This window comes from Lathyrus oleraceus, chromosome 2, assembly GCF_024323335.1.
Source record: "Lathyrus oleraceus cultivar Zhongwan6 chromosome 2, CAAS_Psat_ZW6_1.0, whole genome shotgun sequence".
Lineage (NCBI taxonomy): Eukaryota > Viridiplantae > Streptophyta > Magnoliopsida > Fabales > Fabaceae > Lathyrus > Lathyrus oleraceus.
The window spans coordinates 85,360,210-85,373,634 of NC_066580.1; positions in this window are offsets into that span (position 1 = coordinate 85,360,210).

A 13,425-nucleotide genomic window follows, 5' to 3' on the forward strand; every position below is an offset into this window, starting at 1 on the left:
GGATTTGATCAGTTTGCTACGAGAATATTCCGATATCTTTGCTTGGTCATATGAAGACATGCCAGGTCTAGATACAGATATTATGCAACATTTCCTGCCTTTGAAACCTGAGTGCGTGCCTGTGACGCAGAAGCTCAGAAGAACTCATCCAGATATGGAAGTGAAGATCAAAGAGGAAGTTCAGAAGCAAATTGATGCGGGGTTTCTGGTGACTTCTACATATCCTCAATTGGTGGCCAACATTGTGCCTGTTCCTAAGAAGGACGGAAAAGTCCGTATCTGTGTTAACTACAGAGATTTGAATAAGGCTAGTCCGAAAGATGATTTCCCTCTACCACACATTGATATGTTGGTAGATAATACAGCTAAATTCAAAGTGTTTTCGTTTATGGACGGATTTTCCAGATATAATCAAATCAAAATGGCACCCGAAGATATGGAGAAGACAACATTCATCACACCTTGGGGAACATTCTGTTATCGAGTGATGCCCTTCGGTCTGAAGAACGTAGGAGCCACATATCAACGAGCTATGACTACCTTGTTTCATGATATGATGCACAAGGAGATAGAGGTCTATGTTGATGATATGATTGCTAAGTCCCGAACGGAAGTTGAGCATATTGAGCATTTGTTGAAGCTTTTTCAGCGGCTGAGGAAGTTTAGACTTCGCCTGAATCCGAACAAATGTACTTTTGGAGTCCGTTCCGGCAAGTTGTTGGGTTTTGTGGTCAGCGAAAGAGGTATTGAGGTTGATCCTGCAAAGGTCAAAGCAATACAAGAGATGCCTGCACCCAAAACTGAGAAGCAAGTCCGAGGTTTTCTTGGCCGCTTGAATTATATTTCCAGATTTATATCCCACATGACTGCCACATGTGCGCCGATATTCAAGCTCCTTCGGAAGGATCAGTCTCATGATTGGACCGAGGATTGCCAGAAAGCTTTCGACAGTATCAAGGAGTATCTGTCTGAACCTTCGATCTTGTCTCCGCCTGTGGAAGGAAGACCTCTGATCATGTATTTGACTTTTCTTGAAGACTCGATGGGTTGTGTCCTCGGTCAACAAGATGAATCAGGGAAGAAAGAATCTGCTATCTACTACCTCAGTAAGAAGTTTACTGATTGTGAGTCTCGGTACTCAATGCTTGAGAAGACGTGCTGTGCTTTGGCTTGGGCCGCTAAGCGTTTGCGCCAGTACATGATAAATCGTACAACTTGGTTGATATCCAGAATGGATCCAATCAAGTATATCTTCGAGAAGCCTGCTTTAACTGGGAGGATCGCCCGTTGGAAGATGTTGTTGTCTGAGTATGATATTGAGTATCGAGCTCAGAAGGCTATCAAAGGTAGTATTTTGGCTGACCATTTAGCGCACCAGCCAATTGAAGATCATCAGTCAGTTCAGTATGACTTCCCAGATGAGGAAATTCTGTATTTGAAAATGAAAGATTGTGATGAGCCAACACTTGATGAAGGTCCGGAACCTGGTTCCAGATGGACGATGGTGTTTGATGGCGCTGTAAATCAGTATGGAAATGGAATTGGGGCAGTGATTGTTACTCCTCATGGTACTCATATTCCGTTTACAGCAAGGCTAACTTTCAAATGCACGAATAATATGGCAGAGTACGAGGCCTGTATTATGGGACTTGAAGAATGCATTGATTTGAGAATCAAGCATCTTGATGTGTATGGTGATTCGGCCCTAGTTTTTAATCATATCAAGGGTGAATGAGAGACGGATCAGCCAGGTCTCATTCCGTACAGAGATTATGCAAGAAGGATTTCAACGTTCTTCACAGAAGTTGATTTTCATCATATTCCTAGAGAGGATAATCGGATGGCAGATGCTCTTGCTACGCTTGCTTCGATGATTGTTGTGAAATATTGGAATGAAGTGCCCAATATTGCTGTGATGCGCTTGGATAGACCAGCTCACATATTTGCAGTTGAAGAAGTGAAAGATGACAAACCTTGGTATTTTGATATCAAGAATTTCCTCCAGAACCAGGTCTACCCGCCTGGGGCATCTGTGAAAGATAGGAAAACTTTAAGAAGGTTGTCGGGCAGTTTCTACCTCAGTGGTGAAGTGCTTTATAAGAGAAATTTTGACATGGTTTTGCTCAGATGTGTGGATAGACACGAAGGAAACCTGTTGATGACTGAGGTCCATGAAGGTTCATTTGGTACTCATTCCAATGGATATGCCATGGCCAGAAAGATGTTGAGAGCAGGCTACTATTGGCTGACAATGGAGTCTGACTGTTGCAAATATGTGAAGAAATGCCACAAGTGTCAGATTTATGCGGATAAGATTCATATTCCTCCGAAACTTCTGAATGTGATTTCATCACCATGGCCTTTCTCTATGTGTGGAATCGACATGATTGGCATGATTGAGCCGAAGGCGTCCAACGGACACCGGTTTATTCTCGTAGCAATTGATTACTTCACCAAATGGGTTGAGGCCGCTTCGTATGCGAACGTGACCAGACAGGTGGTTGTGAAGTTTATCAAGAACCAGCTGATTTGCCGCTATGGTGTGCCAGATAAGATCATTACTGATAATGGATTTAATCTGAATAACAAGATGATGGAAGATTTGTGCGCTGAGTTCAAGATTGCACACCATAATTCCTCTCCCTATAGACCTAAGATGAATGGGGCTGTTGAAGCTGCTAATAAGAATATCAAGAAGATTATCCAGAAGATGACAGTGACGTACAAAGATTGGCATGAGATGCTGCCATTTGCTTTGCATGGATATCATACATCTGTACGCACTTCAACAAGGGCAACCCCTTTCTCTCTTGTTTACGGCATGGAAGTTGTTCTCCCAGTAGAGGTGGAGATCCCATCAATGAGAGTCTTGATGGAAGCCAAGTTGACTGATGCTGAATGGATTCAGAGTCGTTATGACCAGTTGAATTTGATTGAAGAGAAGAGATTGACTGCCATGTGCCATGGTCAGTTATATCAGCAGAGAATGAAGAAAGCATTCGATAAGAAGGTCAAGCCTCGTGTGTTCCGAGAAGGTGACCTCGTGCTCAAGAAAGTTTTGTCTTTCGCGCCCGATTCCAGGGGCAAGTGGACTCCAAACTACGAGGGTCCATATGTTGTTAAGAGAGCCTTTTCAGGCGGTGCGTTGATGCTTACAACAATGGATGGGGAGGATTTCACTCGTCCTGTGAATTCAGATGCAGTCAAGAAATACTTTGCCTAAAAGAAAAAAAAAGTATATGCAAATGAAAAACATAATAGCTCGCTAAGTTGAAAACCCGAAAGGGCGGCTTAGGCAAAAATGAGCGTCTCGGTGGAGAACCCGCAAGGGTAATCCAGGAAAAAGTTAGAGACTTGAAAAAAAAGAATATTTGCATCCCGCTAGATTGAGTACCTCACCCTGGGGCAATCTAGGCGAAGTTAGGGATCTTGGCAAGTAACTGCATCCTGACAAGACCTTCTGTTCACCAGCTGTCGTTTCGTCAGAGATTCTCGATTCGTCGTCAACTGAAGCTTCCAATACATCGAGATTCAAATTGGTAGAGAAAGGATCATTATGTTCAATGTAGCCCTCTTCCAATATATATCACTGATTTCAAATTTGTACAGATCCATGGAGTCTTGCCATTTGCAGGCTACCATTCCATCAAATAAATTCGAGCTTTTTATCCAATTATTTGCACTCTTATTTGTTTCAATTCAACAAATGTTTTGCATGTTTTAATTGATAAAATGTCATTGTTTTAAAAAAATAATTTTTCAAAATTGTTGTTAAATAAAGTGAATATTCACAATGTTGAAAGGATACCTAGGGATGTCTCAGTGCTCTCCCAAGGGTGGTATGATTTCCAACAGGTAAGACATTTGTTCATATTCCTGGTTTGGTTTGGGTGTATCCTTTTCTCCAGATCTTTATTGGGGTTGTTCCTCAAGAAGAGTTGTTGTTAGGGGTTGTTCCTCAAGCAGAGTGTTGTTGAAGACTCAGTTTTCTCCAGCAGCAGTCTTTCCTCAGCATGGATGTTTTCTTTGGAAGATTCAGCCGGTGGGTTGACATCCCCAGACTTTATTTGTCTCCTCAGCACGGTCGCGAGCAGAGTTGTTGTCACTCTCCCCAGCGCAGTCACTAGTAGAGTTGTTGCTTTCTCTCTATCAGAGTGTTTGTTCTCCTCAGCAGAGCAAGATTTATTTTCCTACTCAGTGGTTGATTGGGTCGATATCCCAGTATTTTCATCCATTTTTCCCAGCATAGTCTGCAGAGTGGTTGTTGTGGCAGTTTTTGCCTGTCGAAACTCTCTCAATTCCCAGTAGGGTCGGTTGGTGGCTCTAGCATCCAGAGATTGGATTGATTTCCTGATTGCTTTTGATCCTCAGTAGAGTGGTTTATATTGCAGAATCTACTGATGTGATCCGTCAGATGTGTGTTCTCCCCAAGTAGAGTGGTTTGTTGCTGAATCTACTTGTTCGGTCTGTTAGTAGCTGACAGTTATCCCCCAGTAGAGTTGCTTGTGTAGTTAGATTCTACTTGGATGATTTTGTTCTCCTTCAATGGGTTGTTCCCCGGAGTTGTTTGGAGTTGCTTTTGCAGCAGTGAACTTTTTGTTTCTCAGTTGATACTGGGATTCCCTGCAGAACTTCGAGACTTTCTCTTATTCCCCTACAGATTGGTCTTGGTGGCAGTTTTCCCGTTGTGACTTTCTGTGCCCTGATTGGATTGTTTGCTGATCCATCACTCAGAGTTTTGGTGTTTCCTGATATCTCTGATTCTTTTCTTCCCTGCAGATCTTTGCTTTCTAGCATGTGGATCTCCAGCAGATTGGCTTTCCAGTTGGTTCTCCCCTAGAAGTATAATATCGGGCGTTTGATTCCTGGGCCTGTTGGTGTTAGATATGTCTGTTTTGTCAGCATTCATCAAACATAAATTACGCATATTCATGCATATTCATAAAACATTTAGATATTCATGTTGCATTGTTTGCCATATATCTCTTGTTTGGTGTGTCTCTTGCTATGGGTGGTATAGATCTCTTTATAGATCTTCCCAAGCAGATGTCGGGTGTTTAATCTCTCCATGTAGAGTCAGCCCCATAAGCAGAAAGTGTCTGTCTTCCCTTCTGCAGTGCCCCACCGAGATACGTCCTCGTGGATGACGGTTTCTTCTGTTTCCTCCCAACACATATATTGGGATGGATGTTCCTATTTGAGTTATATCCTCATTAGGACGTGTTTTGATTCAGTCTGTCTTTTCGGATTGATCCCGAATTGGCTATTTGTCAACAGTTTCTTGTACTTCCCTGTGGAATAAATGAATGAATTGCCCAGTAACCGGCAATAATTCTTTTATCCCCAGCGGAGTTTTGTGGGCCTCTACCCAGTAACTGGTAGTTGTAAGTCCTATTTTCCTTGCCCTTTTAGTGGAATTGGTGGTTATATACCTTTTATTCTTCGGCAAGAGTTTTGGTTTTCTACCCAGTATTCAGTAGATGTAAACCCTAATTCGTTTTTATCCCCACCAGAGTACGGCTACTACCCTGTATTCGGTAGTTGTAAGTCATATCTCTTTTCCCCTAACAGAGGTAACCTTTGTGGTTCGTTCTGGTTGTTGGTGGATTTTCTGTTGTTGAGATTTTATTCCCAACATAGTTGGTGTCTCCCTGTGGTATAAGTTGAATAAGTGCCCGATATTTGGCGTTCATTCACCCTATCCCCAGTTGAGTTTGTGGTCTTCTACCCCGTATTCGGTAGCTGTAAATCCCATGTTGTGGTTTTTCTCCCCAGCGGAGTTTGTACCTTGTGGTACAGGTGGATAATTGCCGGATGCTAGCGATTTTATCCCAGCTGAGTCTTTGGTTTTCTACCCAGTAGTCGGTAGTGTTAACCTCTTGTTTCCTCAGCCAGATTTTTGGTATTCTACCCCGTATTCGGTGGATGTAAACCCTAATTTCTCCCTTTGCAGAGTTAACCTTGTTGTTCATCCTAACCGATGATGGTTACTCTTTGTGGTTATCTTCATTCGTTGTTCGATGTTGATATTCCTCTTTGCTTTTGGACAATTTCCGTATGCTAGCAGTTGTATTCCTCAGCAAATCTTCCGGATCATTGCCGTATGCTCGCAATGTTATCCCTTTTGAAGTCGCCAGTGGGTCTTTTCACCGTTTGCTAGTGATTTGTTCCCCGGATCATTGATTGTTTATCAATGCATCCCCAGCCAGTTCCTGTGGATAATTGCCGGATGCTTGCAATTTATCCCCAGCGGGTCTTCTTTCATTTACCCGTTTGCTTGATAATCATTGTTGCTCCCTTTGATCGGTCGTCTTTATATACCTAGTTGTGGTATCCCGATGCCTTTCTTTACGGTCGATTTATCCTTTGTTAACCCAGTAACCGGTTGCGGATAATCTTCCACGCGAGTATATTATTCACGTTTCGACGATAATGAATAATATATCTCATGCACTCTTCAGTCGAAACCTTTTGTGTTTCTCTAGTCGAGTAAGATTCGTTATTTCCCTCTGCGGAGTCGAATATTCTTTAGTGTTGGATAATTGTCGGATGCTTGCAATTTATCCCTTTGAGTTGTCTCTCGTTTACCCGGATGCTTGGTATCGATTGTCTCTCTTTTTGGTTAGATCACCTATTATATACTTCGGTATCTCTGGTGTTTTTTCCTTTCGAGTATATTATTCACGGCCTGCTGGTAATAAATAATATATCTCATGCGCTCTTTGGTTGGAGTCCTTTGTTGATTTTCCCCAGCTGAACAAGATTCGTATTCTTTGTAGAATTGAATATCCATCCTTTAACCAGTTTGTGTTGCGGATGATGAGTGTTTTGGCATATATACCAATTCACGTTTTCGGTAGATCACCTATTATATACCTCGGTATCCCTCATGGCATCATACCCTATCATATCATTGCCTCAAGGATCATTGTGCACCTTTGCTTCCCTCCTAGTGGGTGGGTTATCTTGTGAGTGTGGTTCTTGATCACCAAACATGTATTGCATTTGTATATCATTGCTTTTCATTTGTTTACTAACCGAAAGTGCAAAAATATGTCATCTAACCTTGTTACTTGCAGCTGAAGCAACATTAGGTCAAGACAGTCAAATGTAGCCATTGAGCAATAGATGGTGGCCATTCTTGAGAATTTGGGCACCATGATCATTCATTAAGAGTTCATATGAGTTGTGATATCATTTGGAATCAAGATCTCAAGTGGTAGAGGCTTGAAATTCATCAGAACTTGGCTCAGTCAACTGAAACCCTAGCAAAGTCAACTGTGGTCAACTGTGCATTTAATCAGGGATTTGAAGGTGGGAGATGGTTGGAAAGGCCTCATTCATGTCCATACAAGTCTCATTTGACATTTGAAACATCATCATTGAAGAATTTGAGGTCAGATGGAAAGTTTCCAAAAATAGTAAGTGACCTGTAATTTCAAACTGCCAAAAATGGAAAGGTTTTCTCCTCAAGATTACATGTCCAAGAATGCTTCAAATGAAATTTTTTCCGATATGATAAGTTGAAGATATTGCTCTCACCTTTCCATAAAGTCCAAGAACATCCATTTCTCATGTGTGATTGGCAAGTTATGATCAGATCATTGTCAAGAAAAGTTGAACTTCAAGGAGGCATAACTCTTGAACCAAAAGGCCAATTCATGTGATTCTTTTTTGAGCAATCTCCATTTGACATGAGCTATCATAATCCTTCATCACATCTCATCAAAAATCATCACATAAAAAGTCCATTTTTCAAGTGAATCAATTTGAATTTTGGTGGGAAAAAAGGTGATTTTGAAAAGTAAGCATAATTTTCACTCCAAACCAATTGCAATGGCCTTAAAACAAAATTTGTGACTTGCTGCAAGAGGTTTTGCACTGTTCCATTGGTCATACTTGAATAAGGGCATTTTTGCCAAATTCCATTAACATGCTTAATTCACTAATCCATTCCATTTTTGCCTAATCATGTTTATCTAGTGTGATTAACAGGTACTATATAGTCCTAACCCTAACAGAATTCTGCATCAACATGTCACATTCTCAGATCCAAACTCTTTTCATCTCAAATTCTCTCAAACTTTTTTTCACTTTGTTCATCAAATTTCACCATTCCTTTTGCTTGTTCTTATGTTGATCATCATCTGCAGGTATAATTGAACATCTGTTGAAGCAAATCTTGGAAGAATCCTTGAAGATCGTGGCTGTTGGAACCTTGCACATTCACATGGCAGTTGGATTTATCAAGAGAATCGAGCATTGTTGAGCTGAATTCTTGCTTGCATTCATCTTCCTCTTGATCATTGAGCATCTGTTTCCACAATTGGAGCCTTGAAACAAGCAAATCAAGATCTGCTTCATCAAAGAGGTTAGAACTCGAATGCTCCATTTCTTGCAATTCTCATGTGGCTTTGGTAGATCTTGGCATGTAGATGAAACTGCAACTTAGATCATGAAATTCCATTAAGATTTGAGCAAGTTGTGTGGATTTGAATTTTTGATGCCAAAACTTATTTCGATCGATTCTTTGCATGTGGTTAGAATTAAGTGAAGTCAAGGTTAGATTAGTGATCTATGATGAAAGACGAGTTGAATGATATATTGCTTGTTGATTTCTCTGAGATTTCGTTCTTGATGATCATGAGCAGTATGAAGATGATGATGAATGCTTAAGTTTTGTTTCCAGATCGCGTTTTAATCTGCCTGGCCATGATTTGCATGTTTTTTCTTGTTTGTATGCCATGCCGCGAATCAAAACACGCCACCTCACTTAATGAAACGGTGTGTTTCATTAACTGAGCGCCAATTTTAAACTCAAACGCGCTTCGATTCTGGATTCCAGCATTCTTCATTTGGCTTTTTGACATAATTTCCAATTTCATCTTCCATGTTTACATGCTTGGTTCATTCTTTTTTTAATTTTTCATCACAATAAAAAATCCATAACTCATGAAATAATAATCCAAATCATGTGCAATTTTTTGTGGAATGTTCATCATCATGTCTACTTTTTTATGGTTATTTTTTCAAGATTTGTGCACGGATGGATTTACATGCATGATCTAGACTCATTCCTGGTCATTTTGGTATATAGTTTGTGATTTTTGCATTTCTGGATTGTGAGATATGACCTGATCTTTGGAGGTGTGACAATGTGTGTCACACCATTTCTTGTCCATGTTCTTGATTTTATTTTCCATGCTTATTGAATGCCAAATGCTCTGAATTTTTGCATGATGATACTTCTGGATGTCTAGTCTGGCCATGATTGTTTTGTAGAATTTTTGGATCCATTTCCTATTTGATTGGGATTTTCTTTTCTGTTTAGTCATTTGTGAACTTTTCTTGAGTGTTCAACTTCCATGATTTGTGAAATTCTTGGAGTTTATTGGATGGACTTGAAATCTGGCATGTGTATTATAGACATCCTGAAGTTTGCCATGGATTTGGTTGCATTCATTTATCATGTTTGGTTTCTGTTTTATGATTGCTTGAAGTTGATGTACCATTTGTGGCCTTGTTTGAGCTTGTTTTTTTGCATACCATGACTTGATGAATTTAATTTCCATGCTTCCTCTTATCCAAATGTAATGATTTTTGGTATGTTGCTCATTCAATGTGTTCTGTTTAGGCATGATTTTTCTTGGAATTTATTGAGCCATTTTGGTATTGATATGATTGTGATCATTCTGTTTGCTCCAATGTGATTCCAACTTGCCTAGTTTGACATGTTTTGCTTATGAAATGGATTTGGTGCATAGTTTTGATATGAGACCACTTGGACTTTGTTCTTATTTGATTAATCTTGATTTTGATCAACTTTCATGTTCTGTTTTGGTTTATTTCCCCTCCTTTGACCCTAGGCCTTGTCCTAGGGGTCTTGCTTCTCATGTTTGAGTTTGATTTTCAGGTGAAGAAGCAAATGTTTTAAGGAGATTAATTCAAGTTGATTGAGTTGGGTTTATTGGATTGTTATGAACTAACTTGGTTTATTTTATAGGATGCCTCTAGCTCATTTGACTTGAGCTTGTGCTTTGCACATGTGATTGATTGTGTTGACTGTTGGCTCTTATCTTGTCTGTTTTGACTTTGTGATTGGTATACTGATTATATTTGATTGATTTCAGGTACATTAGTTGCTATAGTTCCTTTGTGAACTTGCTTTTGCTTTGCTTGATAGCATTATAATTGAGGTATAACATCTTTTTCTTCATGTAGTTTGGAAGACCTGGCCTGTTACTTGGCCAGACACCTGTCTGAAGTCCTCCTTAAGAGGCAATGTTTGTGCTTGTTTATCTTTGTCCCCAAGAAGGAAAAGTCCTTTGAATAAGGCAATTGGTAGATAAAAGAGATGTGTAGTCCATCTCCTACTATTCTGTGTGTCATCCCTTTGCTCACATTACATGTTGTAGCATTGTGGATATTAACCCAAGATCTATAGAGTCATTAACTTGTGGAGAGTTTTCCAACTTTATGAACTCCCACACCTTCTATCATTTGAAGCTCTCCCTGACCAGGGATAAGAGCATGAGGCACACCCCTCATATCTTTTCATCTACTTCACCTTAACTCTCAATGTTAAGGTTAAGAGCACCATTCACCCCATTCCAGTTGACTTTAAAGTCTAACCCTTGCTTGAGCCTAATTGCTTGTGTATAGTGTGTGCTATTTGACTTTGTTTAATTGATGGCTTGATCCATTTTTACATGTTTGCTTGCATGCCTTTGTGCATTTATCATCATTGCTCATTATTGCATGATCATCATTTCATATCTTTGTGACATGTTTGTTTGTCCATTGAGGAATCAATTGTAAGTCCATATGTTGGCCATTGTTCCTATGATTTGGAAGGGATTGAGTGTAAGACCATGTTGTTGGCAACTTGTATCCTATTTGCTTATTACTTTTGTTTTGTTGTATGTGAGGATTAGATTGTAAGTCCATGTTGGTGGCATTTGTATTCCTATGATCATCTTGTGGAGATTAGAATAAGTCCAGATAGATTGGCATCTGATATCCATGTTTTGTTTTGCTTTGGGAGATTGGAGTAAGACCATTTATTGGCATCTAGTATCCTTGTTTGTTTTGTTTCTTTGGAGATTGGTATAAGTCCAGTTGATTGGCATCCGGTATCCACTCTTTTGTTTTGTTTTGCCTTAGGAGATTAGTGTAAGTCCATTGAGTGGCATCTGATATCCATGTTTGTTTTAGGAGATTGGTGTAAATCCATTTATTGGTATCCGGTATCCGCTTTTGTTTTGTGAGATTGGTGTAAGTCCATTGAGTGGCATCCGGTATCCATTTGTTTTGTTTATTTGTTATTGCTCAGTTGCCTATTCCAAAAGACACACTTGAATCATCTTCTATATGATTTCAAGAGGTGAACCCTTCTAAGAAGTTTTACACTCCATTATCCATACCCTCTTTTGTTCCAAAACTCCTTTTCACATCTTGATTTTAAAACTTGAAATAAATGTTGTGCAAACATCTTCATGTCTTTTTCAAATTAGAAACCTGGACCTTAAGTCCTTGATTTTCAAACTTCACTTTTGTTAATACTCCTTTCTGAATTGAATCTTAATCATACTTTGACCATCCTTTTGTGAATAATCATAATCAATTAACTTCACCCATTCAATTGTTTTGTGGCTTTGTCCATTCTTGTTAAGTTTTCATACATTAGCCATAGGTTTGATTTATCCTAGTTGGTTGATGTTAATCTCACCTTTTGTCCTTAGTTGATTGAATTGTAACTCTTCCTTGCTTATCATAGGGTTAACCCCTCACTAGCAAGTTGAAGCTTTTCTCACATGGTGGACATGTTGTTTGTATAAGGTTGAGTTTTCTCCCGTGGATAACGTAAGACCTTAGGGCTTGTGTTTAAAATTGAATTCACAAATTTTTTGGAAATCTTTTAGCCGAACTACGGCGTTTTGATCCTTTACCTTTTCATGGAAAGGTACGTAGGAAACGGGTTCATCCGTTCAAACACAAAAATAATAACTTGTACATTCTTTTCTCATCATCCCATTCATGTTTGCACAATAAATATTTCAAAACAAATAACATTTTCATTCAACAAGTGTGAAAAGGGCTCCCTAGGAGTACCTAGGACGTTTTGGGTGCCTAACACCTTCCCATTGCGTAATTTACCTCTTACCCCGATCTCTGACATTTTCACTAGTTTTCTATGTGTAAAACTTCTTAGGCTTTTGTTCGCTTTTTAGCCAGTCCTTTGGATAAATAAAAGTGCAGTGGCGACTCGATTTCTTTGTATGCTTTGCTTATGGTTTAATCAATAAATCATATAGTGACGAATACACCGCTACACTCATCATGTCCACCACCTACGTATCTAAGGACATCTTCCATCTCATCATCATGGGTCGCACCACCACCTCCTGCATCCCCCATAAATGTTGGCCTGCCCTCAGGCCAATTAGAATAAGCAGCATACTCCGCCTGGGACGGAAAAGTGTGGGCTTTGGGTGCAAGAAAGGTATTCTGAAACTGCTGCTGCATAGCATCAAAAATGAATGATTGAGACCTCCTAGAAGCCTCAAAACTCTCACAGCAGTAGGTGGCGAACGCCATCTGATTAAATGCTGGCGTACTGCGGGCTCGGGGTCTAGAGGAAGAAGTGCCTGCTCCTTCAGCTCTGTCCATTTGGCTCTGGAAAAACCTGTTCAAATAAGCATCATTAGTTATACTAGTGATAGACAAGTGTACCTCATCCGGAATGGGCATATTTGCCTTTCGGCAAAGTCCCATAATCGGCCCCGAATATGTTAGAACACCAGCTTTCCCATCGAACTTGGTTCCACTAGTCGCAACTTTGCGCATCTCCCCCGCAATGATGAATGCCACATCTACTGATTTACCAATCATGATGTAGTAAAATAGGCATCCGACATCCAATGTAATGGTGGTGCTATGGCTTCATGTCCGAATATTGTTCAATAGAAGCACTAAATAGGCCCTTGCTTCCAAGTTCAAGCTCTCCCTCTTCCACGACTTCGGGAATCCCTGATCATTCAAATCATAAATCCTTCCCTCAAGGCACAAATGAGCAGTCCCGGTAGGAAGGTCCCAATCATTGGCCATTTCTTTGGCACGGTACTCACACCGTCCATTATCCGCCAAAATGAGAGGATTACCTAAATAGGCGTTGATCGCGTCCCTACTAAAGGAAATGATCTTTCCCATCACTCTTGTTTGGTAATGAAATGCCACTCCCTCCTCCAACTGAAGAGCATTGACGTAGAATTCACGCACAATGTCATAGTTGATCTCTAGCTCTGGTTCATAAATTTTGTTCCATTTTCTTCTTTCAAAGTTCGCCACCAGCTTCCTATAAGTTCCACCCGGTGTCAAACGAATGAATCGTTCCGGTTGAATGGTCCTTTTGATCAATTTTTCAAA